The 15,138-nt window shown below is 50.3% G+C and overlaps 8 non-coding genes across 8 annotated transcripts; 4 read left to right on the top strand and 4 right to left on the bottom strand.

The window, feature by feature from the left end:
* The first annotated feature begins 627 nt into the window (after positions 1-627).
* Positions 628-818, top strand: LOC131126915 (U2 spliceosomal RNA). Its single transcript, XR_009129430.1, has one exon. It is a non-coding gene; the product is annotated as a U2 spliceosomal RNA (small nuclear RNA).
* Positions 819-1,917: 1,099 nt separating this feature from the next.
* Positions 1,918-2,081, bottom strand: LOC131126839 (U1 spliceosomal RNA). Its single transcript, XR_009129357.1, has one exon. It is a non-coding gene; the product is annotated as a U1 spliceosomal RNA (small nuclear RNA).
* Positions 2,082-3,017: 936 nt separating this feature from the next.
* LOC131126927 (U2 spliceosomal RNA) lies at positions 3,018-3,208 on the top strand. Its single transcript, XR_009129442.1, has one exon. It is a non-coding gene; the product is annotated as a U2 spliceosomal RNA (small nuclear RNA).
* A 1,095-nt stretch (positions 3,209-4,303) lies between these two features.
* LOC131126840 (U1 spliceosomal RNA) lies at positions 4,304-4,467 on the bottom strand. The gene has a single exon (XR_009129358.1). It is a non-coding gene; the product is annotated as a U1 spliceosomal RNA (small nuclear RNA).
* A 942-nt stretch (positions 4,468-5,409) lies between these two features.
* On the top strand, positions 5,410-5,600 carry LOC131126943 (U2 spliceosomal RNA). The gene has a single exon (XR_009129457.1). It is a non-coding gene; the product is annotated as a U2 spliceosomal RNA (small nuclear RNA).
* Positions 5,601-6,694: 1,094 nt separating this feature from the next.
* Positions 6,695-6,858, bottom strand: LOC131126841 (U1 spliceosomal RNA). Its single transcript, XR_009129359.1, has one exon. It is a non-coding gene; the product is annotated as a U1 spliceosomal RNA (small nuclear RNA).
* Positions 6,859-13,159: 6,301 nt separating this feature from the next.
* Positions 13,160-13,341, top strand: LOC131126947 (U2 spliceosomal RNA). The gene has a single exon (XR_009129460.1). It is a non-coding gene; the product is annotated as a U2 spliceosomal RNA (small nuclear RNA).
* Positions 13,342-14,431: 1,090 nt separating this feature from the next.
* On the bottom strand, positions 14,432-14,595 carry LOC131126848 (U1 spliceosomal RNA). Its single transcript, XR_009129366.1, has one exon. It is a non-coding gene; the product is annotated as a U1 spliceosomal RNA (small nuclear RNA).
* Between the last annotated feature and the right edge of the window lie 543 nt (positions 14,596-15,138).

The following is a 15,138-nucleotide window of genomic DNA, read 5'->3' on the forward strand; positions in this document are numbered from 1 at the left end:
CATGCGAGGTCGTCATGAGTCAGTGGGCTGTCAGGTTCAAACTCCTGTGACACTTGTAAAAAAACACACTCAAATGCAGGAATACAGAAGAGACAGACAACAATATTCAAAGTTACTCGCAGCGAGGACAGTGAAACCACATACCCAGTGGCATGCCGCTCCACTGTGAATATGCAGTTCACGCCCCTCTCGTTTTATTCTCTTTCAGGGGTCCCCTACGGCATGGTCGTGCAAAACTGGGGGGAGGCAGTTGTGCAAGCTGTGTCTGTTTGTCTATGTGTGTGTGTGTGTGTGTGTGTGTGTGTGTGAGAGAGTAATTACTTTCATTGTTTTACGAGTTCTTTTCTTGACACATTCTTGCAGGATTAACGTGAACATCTGCAGGGTCGCTGTTGGCGCTTCCAGGCACCTCCAGGACCCGGGGCTCGCTGGGGGTCTCCGATCAGGGTCACGGGCACATTTCTTCTTCAGCACATTCAAACACTTTCTATTGTCTAAGCGAATGGATATAAGGGTGATAACTGACGCTATGTTTGTTCCGTCTACATTTTATTCGAACATGCGTGCAACCGGTCCTTTAGCTTGTCATGCCGGAAGTGCCCTCCTCCCCTACGAGCGCCCATCGGCATCGCTTCTCGGCCTTTTGGCTAAGATCAAGTGTAGTATCTGTTCTTATCAGTTTAATATCTGATACGTCCCCCAACAGGGGACTAAATATTAAATTGCTTTTTGGAACAGGGAGCTGCGATTGGGGCTTGCGCCATCCGCTCCACGCATCGACCTGGTATTGCAGCGCTTCCAGGAACGGTGCACTTCTCCTTCTTGTGTAAACAGCAACAGCAGACTCTGGCGGGGTGCATCTTGTGGATGATGCTGAAAGAAATGCACTGAACGTGCTCACGTTTGGTGCCCCCTGAGCAGTAATTCTGCAGAGGAAATGGCTCGTGGTAGCGGGGCACTGTGTCTGCGCACTCCGTGGACCCCCTTTCCCTCGCAGCAGCCGGTCTCCAGAGGGTGTCAGCCACTTTTTGTCAGCCTTGCCTCCTGCAGTCTCCCACCGGCTCCTGATGCTCAGGTTTCGTGCGCGCTTCCCGGGGCCCTGTGAGTGTCGCATTGATCAACTGCTGGATGGAATCTGACACGATGATCTTGTCTGGTGGAGGCCTTCCAAGTTTCCTCCACAAACCAGTGGCATAAGGGGCTTTTCCGTCTTCCGTTTGGCTTCTCAGGGTCGGGTTTGGTGGCCCTTTGTGTGTTGGCTATGACAAAAAAAGGAAAAAAAAACAAAAACAAAAACCACGTGGGATAGCCACAGGCGGTCAGAGCCTGTAAATTGTGCGTCTGCCACCCTCGGTGAGTGAGTGACCCGGTATTTTCGGCTCTCTTGTTTGCGCTTCTGACAGCTTCTGGCTCGGGTTCCAGTGGGCGAAGGGACTCAAAGTGCAGGAGCTGGCCTGTGCGGGTAGGTTTACCATGAACCACAATGTTGTGGCTTCCATCTTGGGTGTCGCTGCTTGCCTTCCTTGGACATAAAGATCCGAAGCAGTTGCCTCTGCGGCTGGGAAGGCCGCTGAGAGCGACATCAGCAATTTGAGCCGCTTCCGCTTGAGTTGGACGGTTGTTTCTGACGGCCACCTGGTCCACTGTGGCCAGTGGTTCCGGTGTGCTGGTAAAGTGGAGGCGCTTGGCCGACGCCCCTTTCTCTGCCTGGTTGCCGTTTTTCATTGAGGTTTCCTGACTGAGAGCAGATCGGCCTCTCGGCTGGTTGGTTGGTTGGTTGTCTCCCGCGGACGGGCAGACCTTTCCAGCAAGCGTTGGTAGTGCTGGCCTGGTCGTTTCTTGCTCGAGTCCGGCTGCACTCGCAAGCCAAGGAGCTCGGCACGGCGCTGCACCTGCCTCTTGTTTTAAACACGGGATCAGGGGAGAGCGCGAACGCAGTCCCCCACTATCACAAATTATGCAGTCGAGATTCCCACATTTGGGGAATTCGCAGAGGTCAGCTCAGCCCATGTGCAATGGCTGAGCCTCGCCCTGGGTGAACCACCTTCTTGATCATGGTATCTCCCCTGCCAGGTAAGTATGAATTGGAGCGGTCTCGCCCGGAGGAGTCTCTCGCACATGCCACATGCTAAGTGGTGGTCTCATCAGGTCGCCCGCAACAAGCCCAGCCACTGGACCTGTGTCCAAATTCAGAGAACGTACTCTGGTTGTCTCAAGGAGTCGGTCTGTGTGGCTCTCGTGTGACTTCATTCTGAGCAAAGGCAGCGGCAGCAAGTGGCTTAGTGCAGTTGCTGCAGACGTTCAATGGGGAGACTGGAGCACTGACTCCACGTGCCTAGTCACACCATGTAACATGAGAGGCCAATATGTTTAACCCTGACGCGTGTAGACATGCGAGGTCGTCATGAGTCAGTGGGTTGTCAGGTTCAAACTCCTGTGACACTTGTAAAAAAACACTCAAACGCAGGAATACAGAAGAGGCAGACAACAATATTCAAAGTTACTCGCAGCGAGGACAGTGAAACCACATACCCAGTGGCATGCCGCTCCACTGTGAATATGCAGTTCACGCCCCTCTCGTTTTATTCTCTTTCAGGGGTCCCCTACGGCATGGTCGTGCAAAACTGGGGGGAGGCAGTTGTGCAAGCTGTGTCTGTTTGTCTATGTGTGTGTGTGTGTGTGTGTGTGTGTGTGTGAGAGAGAGTAATTACTTTCATTGTTTTACGAGTTCTTTTCTTGACACATTCTTGCAGGATTAACGTGAACATCTGCAGGGTCGCTGTTGGCGCTTCCAGGCACCTCCAGGACCCGGGGCTCGCTGGGGGTCTCCGATCAGGGTCACGGGCACATTTCTTCTTCAGCACATTCAAACACTTTCTATTGTCTAAGTGAATGGATATAAGGGTGATAACTGACGCTATGTTTGTTCCGTCTACATTTTATTCGAACATGCGTGCAACCGGTCCTTTAGCTTGTCATGCCGGAAGTGCCCTCCTCCCCTACGAGCGCCCATCGGCATCGCTTCTCGGCCTTTTGGCTAAGATCAAGTGTAGTATCTGTTCTTATCAGTTTAATATCTGATACGTCCCCCAACAGGGGACTAAATATTAAATTGCTTTTTGGAACACGGAGCTGCGATTGGGGCTTGCGCCATCCGCTCCACGCATCGACCTGGTATTGCAGCGCTTCCAGGAACGGTGCACTTCTCCTTCTTGTGTAAACAGCAACAGCAGACTCTGGCGGGGTGCATCTTGTGGATGATGCTGAAAGAAATGCACTGAACGTGCTCACGTTTGGTGCCCCCTGAGCAGTAATTCTGCAGAGGAAATGGCTCGTGGTAGCGGGGCACTGTGTCTGCGCACTCCGTGGACCCCGTTTCCCTCGCAGCAGCCGGTCTCCAGAGGGTGTCAGCCACTTTTTGTCAGCCTTGCCTCCTGCAGTCTCCCACCGGCTCCTGATGCTCAGGTTTCGTGCGCGCTTCCCGGGGCCCTGTGAGTGTCGCATTGATCAACCGCTGGATGGAATCTGACACGATGATCTTGTCTGGTGGAGGCCTTCCAAGTTTCCTCCACAAACCAGTGGCATAAGGGGCTTTTCCGTCTTCCGTTTGGCTTCTCAGGGTCGGGTTTGGTGGCCCTTTGTGTGTTGGCTATGACAAAAAAAGGAAAAAAAAACAAAAACAAAAACCACGTGGGATAGCCACAGGCGGTCAGAGCCTGTAAATTGTGCGTCTGCCACCCTCGGTGAGTGAGTGACCCGGTATTTTCGGCTCTCTTGTTTGCGCTTCTGACAGCTTCTGGCTCGGGTTCCAGTGGGCGAAGGGACTCAAAGTGCAGGAGCTGGCCTGTGCGGGTAGGTTTACCATGAACCACAATGTTGTGGCTTCCATCTTGGGTGTCGCTGCTTGCCTTCCTTGGACATAAAGATCCGAAGCAGTTGCCTCTGCGGCTGGGAAGGCCGCTGAGAGCGACATCAGCAATTTGAGCCGCTTCCGCTTGAGTTGGACGGTTGTTTCTGACGGCCACCTGGTCCACTGTGGCCAGTGGTTCCGGTGTGCTGGTAAAGTGGAGGCGCTTGGCCGACCCCCCTTTCTCTGCCTGGTTGCCGTTTTTCATTGAGGTTTCCTGACTGAGAGCAGATCGGCCTCTCGGCTGGTTGGTTGGTTGTCTCCCGCGGACGGGCAGACCTTTCCAGCAAGCGTTGGTAGTGCTGGCCTGGTCGTTTCTTGCTCGAGTCCGGCTGCACTCGCAAGCCAAGGAGCTCGGCACGGCGCTGCACCTGCCTCTTGTTTTAAACACGGGATCAGGGGAGAGCGCGAACGCAGTCCCCCACTATCACAAATTATGCAGTCGAGATTCCCACATTTGGGGAATTCGCAGAGGTCAGCTCAGCCCATGTGCAATGGCTGAGCCTCGCCCTGGGTGAACCACCTTCTTGATCATGGTATCTCCCCTGCCAGGTAAGTATGAATTGGAGCGGTCTCGCCCGGAGGAGTCTCTCGCACATGCCACATGCTAAGTGGTGGTCTCATCAGGTCGCCCGCAACAAGCCCAGCCACTGGACCTGTGTCCAAATTCAGAGAACGTACTCTGGTTGTCTCAAGGAGTCGGTCTGTGTGGCTCTCGTGTGACTTCATTCTGAGCAAAGGCAGCGGCAGCAAGTGGCTTAGTGCAGTTGCTGCAGACGTTCAATGGGGAGACTGGAGTACTGACTCCACGTGCCTAGTCACACCATGTAACATGAGAGGCCAATATGTTTAACCCTGACGCGTGTAGACATGCGAGGTCGTCATGAGTCAGTGGGTTGTCAGGTTCAAACTCCTGTGACACTTGTAAAAAAACACACTCAAATGCAGGAATACAGAAGAGACAGACAACAATATTCAAAGTTACTCGCAGCGAGGACAGTGAAACCACATACCCAGTGGCATGCCGCTCCACTGTGAATATGCAGTTCACGCCCCTCTCGTTTTATTCTCTTTCAGGGGTCCCCTACGGCATGGTCGTGCAAAACTGGGGGGAGGCAGTTGTGCAAGCTGTGTCTGTTTGTCTATGTGTGTGTGTGTGTGTGTGTGTGTGTGTGTGTGTGAGAGAGAGTAATTACTTTCATTGTTTTACGAGTTCTTTTCTTGACACATTCTTGCAGGATTAACGTGAACATCTGCAGGGTCGCTGTTGGCGCTTCCAGGCACCTCCAGGACCCGGGGCTCGCTGGGGGTCTCCGATCAGGGTCACGGGCACATTTCTTCTTCAGCACATTCAAACACTTTCTATTGTCTAAGCGAATGGATATAAGGGTGATAACTGACGCTATGTTTGTTCCGTCTACATTTTATTCGAACATGCGTGCAACCGGTCCTTTAGCTTGTCATGCCGGAAGTGCCCTCCTCCCCTACGAGCGCCCATCGGCATCGCTTCTCGGCCTTTTGGCTAAGATCAAGTGTAGTATCTTTTCTTATCAGTTTAATATCTGATACGTCCCCCAACAGGGGACTAAATATTAAATTGCTTTTTGGAACAGGGAGCTGCGATTGGGGCTTGCGCCATCCGCTCCACGCATCGACCTGGTATTGCAGCGCTTCCAGGAACGGTGCACTTCTCCTTCTTGTGTAAACAGCAACAGCAGACTCTGGCGGGGTGCATCTTGTGGATGATGCTGAAAGAAATGCACTGAACGTGCTCACGTTTGGTGCCCCCTGAGCAGTAATTCTGCAGAGGAAATGGCTCGTGGTAGCGGGGCACTGTGTCTGCGCACTCCGTGGACCCCGTTTCCCTCGCAGCAGCCGGTCTCCAGAGGGTGTCAGCCACTTTTTGTCAGCCTTGCCTCCTGCAGTCTCCCACCGGCTCCTGATGCTCAGGTTTCGTGCGCGCTTCCCGGGGCCCTGTGAGTGTCGCATTGATCAACTGCTGGATGGAATCTGACACGATGATCTTGTCTGGTGGAGGCCTTCCAAGTTTCCTCCACAAACCAGTGGCATAAGGGGCTTTTCCGTCTTCCGTTTGGCTTCTCAGGGTCGGGTTTGGTGGCCCTTTGTGTGTTGGCTATGACAAAAAAAGGAAAAAAAACAAAAACAAAAACCACGTGGGATAGCCACAGGCGGTCAGAGCCTGTAAATTGTGCGTCTGCCACCCTCGGTGAGTGAGTGACCCGGTATTTTCGGCTCTCTTGTTTGCGCTTCTGACAGCTTCTGGCTCGGGTTCCAGTGGGCGAAGGGACTCAAAGTGCAGGAGCTGGCCTGTGCGGGTAGGTTTACCATGAACCACAATGTTGTGGCTTCCATCTTGGGTGTCGCTGCTTGCCTTCCTTGGACATAAAGATCCGAAGCAGTTGCCTCTGCGGCTGGGAAGGCCGCTGAGAGCGACATCAGCAATTTGAGCCGCTTCCGCTTGAGTTGGACGGTTGTTTCTGACGGCCACCTGGTCCACTGTGGCCAGTGGTTCCGGTGTGCTGGTAAAGTGGAGGCGCTTGGCCGACGCCCCTTTCTCTGCCTGGTTGCCGTTTTTCATTGAGGTTTCCTGACTGAGAGCAGATCGGCCTCTCGGCTGGTTGGTTGGTTGTCTCCCGCGGACGGGCAGACCTTTCCAGCAAGCGTTGGTAGTGCTGGCCTGGTCGTTTCTTGCTCGAGTCCGGCTGCACTCGCAAGCCAAGGAGCTCGGCACGGCGCTGCACCTGCCTCTTGTTTTAAACACGGGATCAGGGGAGAGCGCGAACGCAGTCCCCCACTATCACAAATTATGCAGTCGAGATTCCCACATTTGGGGAATTCGCAGAGGTCAGCTCAGCCCATGTGCAATGGCTGAGCCTCGCCCTGGGTGAACCACCTTCTTGATCATGGTATCTCCCCTGCCAGGTAAGTATGAATTGGACCGGTCTCGCCCGGAGGAGTCTCTCGCACATGCCACATGCTAAGTGGTGGTCTCATCAGGTCGCCCGCAACAAGCCCAGCCACTGGACCTGTGTCCAAATTCAGAGAACGTACTCTGGTTGTCTCAAGGAGTCGGTCTGTGTGGCTCTCGTGTGACTTCATTCTGAGCAAAGGCAGCGGCAGCAAGTGGCTTAGTGCAGTTGCTGCAGACGTTCAATGGGGAGACTGGAGTACTGACTCCACGTGCCTAGTCACACCATGTAACATGAGAGGCCAATATGTTTAACCCTGACACGTGTAGACATGCGAGGTCGTCATGAGTCAGTGGGTTGTCAGGTTCAAACTCCTGTGACACTTGTAAAAAAACACTCAAACGCAGGAATACAGACGAGACAGACAACAATATTCAAAGTTACTCGCAGCGAGGACAGTGAAACCACATACGCAGTGGCATGCCGCTCCACTGTGAATATGCAGTTCACGCCCCTCTCGTTTTATTCTCTTTCAGGGGTCCCCTACGGCATGGTCGTGCAACACTGGGGGGAGGCAGTTGTGCAAGCTGTGTCTGTTTGTCTATGTGTGTGTGTGTGAGAGTAATTACTTTCATTGTTTTACGAGTTCTTTTCTTGACACATTCTTGCAGGATTAACGTGAACATCTGCAGGGTCGCTGTTGGCGCTTCCAGGCACCTCCAGGACCTGGGGCTCGCTGGGGGTCTCTGATCAGGGTCACGGGCACATTTCTTCTTCAGCACATTCAAACACTTTCTATTGTCTAAGCGAATGGATATAAGGGTGATAACTGACGCTATGTTTGTTCCGTCTACATTTTATTCGAACATGCGTGCAACCGGTCCTTTAGCTTGTCATGCCGGAAGTGCCCTCCTCCCCTACGAGCGCCCATCGGCATCGCTTCTCGGCCTTTTGGCTAAGACTGCGGTCACCTCCTTTGGGTGGAGAATTGTATGCTTCAGGTGCATAGAATTCTGCCAACATTCAGGAGGAAATTTCCTACGCTTTTCAGTGTATTTTAACTTTTCTTATTCCCGCAGCAGTGCAAGGTATGTTTTATTTTTTGTATTTATTGCTTTTTTAAGTATTTATTTGTTTTAAATCTCTCATTGAGCAGGAACATTTCAGTTGGTGGTGCCTCCACCATGTCGGCCAGCTATGCCGGTATGCGGAGGCACCACAGTGTGCGTTTCACATATAAGGAAATGGAGGGTGAGTCACTGGGACTGTCCAGATTGGATTTTTCCAGAAAAATCATCCAAAAAATCCTTCAATTTAAACCTGATGACCTCAACTGCATTTTGGCACTGCCTTACAACAAAGGCTATGATGTAAGTTTCCAGTCTGCTGCAACTTTGAGAGAATTTTGGACGCGTTATGAAGATGTGAAATCCCAGTTGCCTGTGTTCAACGTTGAAAAACTGACTGACAATGCGGCTAAAACCGTTATTGTTAGAATGTTTAATGAGACAGTGACCGCAGATGACATTTGCTTTTGGCTGGGAAGATATTGCACGGTTAAAGGCCAGGCTATGAAGGTGAGGGATGAAGACGGCATCTGGAACTGCGCCTGGAGGGTCCCCATCCAGCAATGGCAGGACCCTCAGGGCTTCCAGGGTCTGAAACATCTCCCATCAATGATAGTTCTGGGAGAAAACCGAGGCTACATACACTACCAGGGTCAGCCCAAGCTCTGCCGCAAGTGTGGAGAGCACGGGCACCTGGCAGAGGCATGTCAGCAGACTGTGTGTCGGAAATGTAGAGAAATTGGACATACTTTTGAACAATGTACCAATGGCAGAAAGTGCAACCTCTGTGGAGACTCAAACCATCTCTTCAGAGACTGCCCAAAATCCTTTGCCAACAAGCTAAAGGCTGGAAAAGAAAAGAGAAATGGAGAGGAAAATGCTGGGGCCAATATGGCTGTTGAGACCCAAAATATTTCAAATCTCCCGCCAAAACCTGTGATTGGAGGAGAAACAGGTGAGGCGGGACAGAGGGAGGGGCTTACAGAGGCCCCAGAATCCATGACTCAGAGTGGTCTGCTGGCAAGCGAAGGGTGCACTCACCTGGAAGTCAGCCTACCATCACCTGAATCTGAAGAAGAACCCATCCCACCAAGCGGCCAACAAGCAAAAAGACTAGCTTCAGAGCTGTCGGATTCCTCTGTTTTATCAGAGAAGCGGGGAAGGCCTGAGGCTCTCTCTGACAGTTCTTCACTGGAGGAGCCTCGAGTCTTCCCCTCGGGCTCCCCGAATGAATTGTCCTTTTTAAATATTGTTTTGCAGTCAACCCCTCGTGAGAAGCCAACTTTTAATGGCAGACTCCAGGAACGACCGACACCCAGACGTCGGCCTGGAAGGGAGGCTCTTCCCCTCCAACCCTCACCCACTGGAGTGAAGGAGGAGCCTCACTCACAAGAAATCCCATAGTCACAGTATAAATTTTAGAGCAATTATTTAACTTTTAGGCCCTTTTAAGTTTGTTTTTTAATTTTAAAATCATACTTATGACTCTCACCTTCTCTACCATCAATGTGAGAAGTGTGAAGTCGAAAGTTAGAGCTCAAAGTGTTTTATCCTTCCTTCAAACTTTTAAGTCAGATGTGTTTTTATTACAAGAATGTGGTTTGCCCTTTTTAACAAACTACAAGCAGTGGGAAGAAATGTGGCCACAAACATCCTTATGGAGTGGGTCAAATGAAAATAAAAATGATGGCGTGGCCATTTTAATAAAAAACCCACATGTCACGGTAAAGGGGAGCACTGTGGTGAGGGAAGGGCGAGCACTATTAACACATTTGACTTTTATGGGACAGGATTTTAACCTCTTAAATATTTATGGTTCTAACGACAAAAATGAAAGGTATGATTTTTTAGAAAACTTGCAGTCCCACATGCTAGGCCGGGTACCTTTTATAGTGGGTGGGGATTTTAATTGTATTCTAAGTAGGAAAGACAGAAAGGGGGTGGGGGAAGATTTTAAAGTAGATAAAACATCAGTTTTATTACAGGACATGAGTAGGGATTTTAACTTACATGACTGTTATAAAGCCATGCATCCCAGAGAGGAGGGCTTCACCTGGTTCAGTGGTGACAGCACCAGAGCCTCTCGCATAGATTATATATTCACACGGGACTGGGCCCCTACTGATGCTAGATTGACCCCTGTTTTCTTCTCTGACCACCTGGTTCTCACCTGCACTCTTTCGCTCCCGTCTGGTGCAGGGGTGGGAAGAGGTCTGTGGAAACTGAACTGCTCCCTGCTGGAAGATCAAGATTTGGTCAACCAGTACAGGGAGCGGTTCAGGGACTGGCAGACCCTTCAAGACTTGCATGAGTCACGAGCACAGTGGTGGGAAATGGTGAAGGCAAGGACCCGGACCTTTTTTAAAAAAGCAGGGCGAAAAAAATGTAATAAAGAAAAGAGATGCATGCTGGGACTGCAAAAACGTTTACAACGTTATTTTTACTTAACACAAAAAGGGCTGAATTTTAATGAAGAAATCAAACAGGTAAAAAATGAAATGGCTGCCTTAGCGGAAATTAAAAGTAAAGGGGTGCTTCTAAGGAGTAAGGAAAAAGAAATTGAAGAAGGAGAAAAATGTACCCGGTACTTCTTTAAAAAGATTATGAGCAAAGCAGGAGGTATTTTTAAATTAAAAAACAAAGACGGGTACATGGTGGAGACAAAAAATGAGATGAATGAAACGGTAGAATTCTTCTACCAAGAACTATATGAAATCAAAAATACAAACCCAGAGGTCATCTCAAGAGCACTAGATTTTATGGAAAAAACAGTGGATGAAAACATAGTTTTAACACAGGATTTTAGTCACGAAGAGTTAAATAAATGTATCAGGGCTTTTAAGAAAGGGAAGTCCCCCGGGGAGGATGGACTTCCCTTGGAATTTTATTTAACTTTTTGGGACATTTTAGCACCAGACTTACTCACTGTTTTTAATGAATTTGACCAAAGTAGCCGACTACCTGACAGTTTTAGAGTAGGGATAGTGACACTCCTTTACAAAACTAAAGACAAGACCGACTTGAAAAACTGGAGACCGATCACCCTTTTAAACTGTGACTGTAAACTTTTTAGCAAACTTTTAGCCACACGTATGACCATGGTTTTAGACGACTTGATCAACCCGGATCAAACCTGTGCCATCCCTGGGAGGAAGATCACAGACAGCCTCATGCTGATCCGTGACACCATGTGTCTTGCGAGAGACAGAAATATTCGGCTAGTAGTACTAAATTTAGACTTTGAGAAAGCCTTTGATCGGGTCTCGCACCAGTACCTTTTTAGGGTACTGCAAAAAGTGGGTTTTCCAAAAAGGTTCGTAGCGTGGGTGGGACTGCTGTACCAGGATATTTCCCAGCAAATTTGTGGTTAACGGGAATCTGACAAAAGCAGTTAAAATCAACTGTGGCGTCCGTCAGGGATGTCCGTTATCTGCCCTCCTGTATATTTTATGTATAGAACCCCTGGCACAGATTTTGAGAAGGGACAAATGGATCAACGGGGTGACTATTCCAGGGGGACTGACGACAAAATACATTTTATACATGGACGATTTTAACATTTTATGCACAAACATTTCATCAGTTAACAGAACACTGGACCTGACTGACTGGTTTGGAGGGGCCTCTGGGTCCAAACTCAATAGGGATAAGACCCAAGCCCAATTTTACGGACCCTGGACGGCAACAGAGAAAATAGGACTTCCCCTGACTGTGACACAGACTGACCAAAAAATACTGGGAATTAAATTTGGCAAGGAAGGGGGAGGGGAAACCAACTGGGGAGACGTGGTAGGGAAAGTGAGACAAAGACTGGGCTTTTGGGGACTAAGACAACTGACTTTAGAGGGAAAGGTTTTAATCATAAAAGCTGTGATTTTACCTTTGCTTTTACTGATCAGCTCTGTTTTTATCCCCAAAAGACATGTGCTTTTAGAACTAGATCGAGCCATTTTTTATTTCCTTTGGGGCTCCAAGTGGGAGAGAGTGAGAAGAGATACTCTCAAAAAGGCAAAAGAAAAAAGTGGAAAAGCAATACCAGATCTGAAACTGTTTTTAGGCGCAATATATATAGCATTGCACCTGGAAAATGCAGTGGGCTCATCCAGTACTCCCAAGACCAAAGCCTTGGTACGATACTGGATGGGCTCCTACTTAAGAAAACTAAAAATGATTCCAACAGATCTAACGATACCTGTGGCTTTTAACTTACCACCGGCATATATATTTATAAGGACTTTTTTAAAACATTTTAATTTGGAAAGACAAACATTAGACATTTTAAAAAATCATCGCTCTGTCATTTCTGTTGTGCAGGAGCGGGACCCAGTGAGTCCAGTGCGCGGGCTTGCTTTCGGCGAGCCCACATCGGTTTGGCGCAATGTGAACCATCCTGCTCTCCCAAACAGACTTCGGGACCTGTCATGGATGGTGGCCCACGAGATCCTCCCAGTCAGGTCTGTTATGCACTCCCGAGGAATGTCAGCGAACCCAACTTGCCCCCGACCGGGTTGTGGCGCACCGGAGTCGGTGAGGCACCTCCTCTGGGAGTGCAGTGCTGCCGTAGACCTGTGGGCGACAGCCGGCGACCTAAATTTCCCGGACTTGCCAGCAAGGGAGGTCCTAAATGAACAGCTTGTGCTGTACGGGGTGAGCCACCAGAAGTCAACCGACAAAGACTTCGGAAAGCAGTGGCTCGCCCTCGCCGCCATCAAAGACGCCATCTGGACCTCCCGCAACTTGCTGGTAAGGAGGCACAGACAGATCCCCCCCGTGGCTGTGATCCGAATGGCTGCAGCAACCCTCACAGCTGCAAGCGGCGGGCCAAGGACACAGCCACAAAGAAGAATCGTCTGTGCCCACCCGGAGGTGGCACCCGGAGCTTCACTGAAAAGGTCTCGGCAGCGGCAGCCTGACTCTCCGAGAGAAGAAGGAGGAGAAAGAGAAGAAGGATAAGGATCTGAGGGTACCCTGACAGTGTCCTGGAGATTAGCTGTCTGGGAGAGTGGGATGTAGAGACTATTGATAAGGACTCACTGCGCTCCTGTAGAACAGAAGACATTGAAGCTTCTTTTTTATGATATTTTAAAATGTTTTGTACAAATTTTACACATTTCACTGCCCACAGCACTAGTTTTTAACAAAAACAAAAGTTAATTGAACACTTTTATATTAAATGTGGTGTGTATTTTACCTTTTTTTTTAAAGGGCAGTTTTCAAAAAATAATGAAATGTGGTGAAATTTTGTATTAGTGTCAATAACAGTTTCAAAAAAAAAAAAAAAAAATCTGTTCTTATCAGTTTAATATCTGATACGTCCCCCAACAGGGGACTAAATATTAAATTGCTTTTTGGAACAGGGAGCTGCGATTGGGGCTTGCGCCATCCGCTCCACGCATCGACCTGGTATTGCAGCGCTTCCAGGAACGGTGCACTTCTCCTTCTTGTGTAAACAGCAACAGCAGACTCTGGCAGGGTGCATCTTGTGGATGATGCTGAAAGAAATGCACTGAACGTGCTCACGTTTGGTGCCCCCTGAGCAGTAATTCTGCAGAGGAAATGGCTCGTGGTAGCGGGGCACTGTGTCTGCGCACTCCGTGGACCCCGTTTCCCTCGCAGCAGCCGGTCTCCAGAGGGTGTCAGCCACTTTTTGTCAGCCTTGCCTCCTGCAGTCTCCCACCGGCTCCTGATGCTCAGGTTTCGTGCGCGCTTCCCGGGGCCCTGTGAGTGTCGCATTGATCAACTGCTGGATGGAATCTGACACGATGATCTTGTCTGGTGGAGGCCTTCCAAGTTTCCTCCACAAACCAGTGGCATAAGGGGCTTTTCCGTCTTCCGTTTGGCTTCTCAGGGTCGGGTTTGGTGGCCCTTTGTGTGTTGGCTATGACAAAAAAAGGAAAAAAAAAAAAAAAAACACGTGGGATAGCCACAGGCGGTCAGAGCCTGTAAATTGTGCGTCTGCCACCCTCGGTGAGTGAGTGACCCGGTATTTTCTGCTCTCTTGTTTGCTCTTCTGACAGCTTCTGGCTCGGGTTCCAGTGGGCGAAGGGACTCAAAGTGCAGGAGCTGGCCTGTGCGGGTAGGTTTACCATGAACCACAATGTTGTGGCTTCCATCTTGGGTGTCGCTGCTTGCCTTCCTTGGACATAAAGATCCGAAGCAGTTGCCTCTGCGGCTGGGAAGGCCGCTGAGAGCGACAACAGCAATTTGAGCCGCTTCCGCTTGAGTTGGACGGTTGTTTCTGACGGCCACCTGGTCCACTGTGGCCAGTGGTTCCGGTGTGCTGGTAAAGTGGAGGTGCTTGGCCGACGCCCCTTTCTCTGCCTGGTTGCCGTTTTTCATTGAGGTTTCCTGACTGAGAGCAGATCGGCCTCTCGGCTGGTTGGTTGGTTGTCTCCCGCGGACGGGCAGACCTTTCCAGCAAGCGTTGGTAGTGCTGGCCTGGTCGTTTCTTGCTCGAGTCCGGCTGCACTCGCAAGCCAAGGAGCTCAGCACGGCGCTGCACCTGCCTCTTGTTTTAAACACGGGATCAGGGGAGAGCGCGAACGCAGTCCCCCATTATCACAAATTATGCAGTCGAGATTCCCACATTTGGGGAATTCGCAGAGGTCAGCTCAGCCCATGTGCAATGGCTGAGCCTCGCCCTGGGTGAACCACCTTCTTGATCATGGTATCTCCCCTGCCAGGTAAGTATGAATTGGACCGGTCTCGCCCGGAGGAGTCTCTCGCACATGCCACATGCTAAGTGGTGGTCTCATCAGGTCGCCCGCAACAAGCCCAGCCACTGGACCTGTGTCCAAATTCAGAGAACGTACTCTGGTTGTCTCAAGGAGTCGGTCTGTGTGGCTCTCGTGTGACTTCATTCTGAGCAAAGGCAGCGGCAGCAAGTGGCTTAGTGCAGTTGCTGCAGACGTTCAATGGGGAGACTGGAGTACTGACTCCACGTGCCTAGTCACACCATGTAACATGAGAGGCCAATATGTTTAACCCTGACACGTGTAGACATGCGAGGTCGTCATGAGTCAGTGGGTTGTCAGGTTCAAACTCCTGTGACACTCAAACGCAGGAATACAGACGAGACAGACAACAATATTCAAAGTTACTCGCAGCGAGGACAGTGAAACCACATACGCAGTGGCATGCCGCTCCACTGTGAATATGCAGTTCACGCCCCTCTCGTTTTATTCTCTTTCAGGGGTCCCCTACGGCATGGTCGTGCAACACTGGGGGGAGGCAG

This window comes from Doryrhamphus excisus, chromosome 3, assembly GCF_030265055.1.
Source record: "Doryrhamphus excisus isolate RoL2022-K1 chromosome 3, RoL_Dexc_1.0, whole genome shotgun sequence".
In the NCBI taxonomy this organism is placed as follows: domain Eukaryota; kingdom Metazoa; phylum Chordata; class Actinopteri; order Syngnathiformes; family Syngnathidae; genus Doryrhamphus; species Doryrhamphus excisus.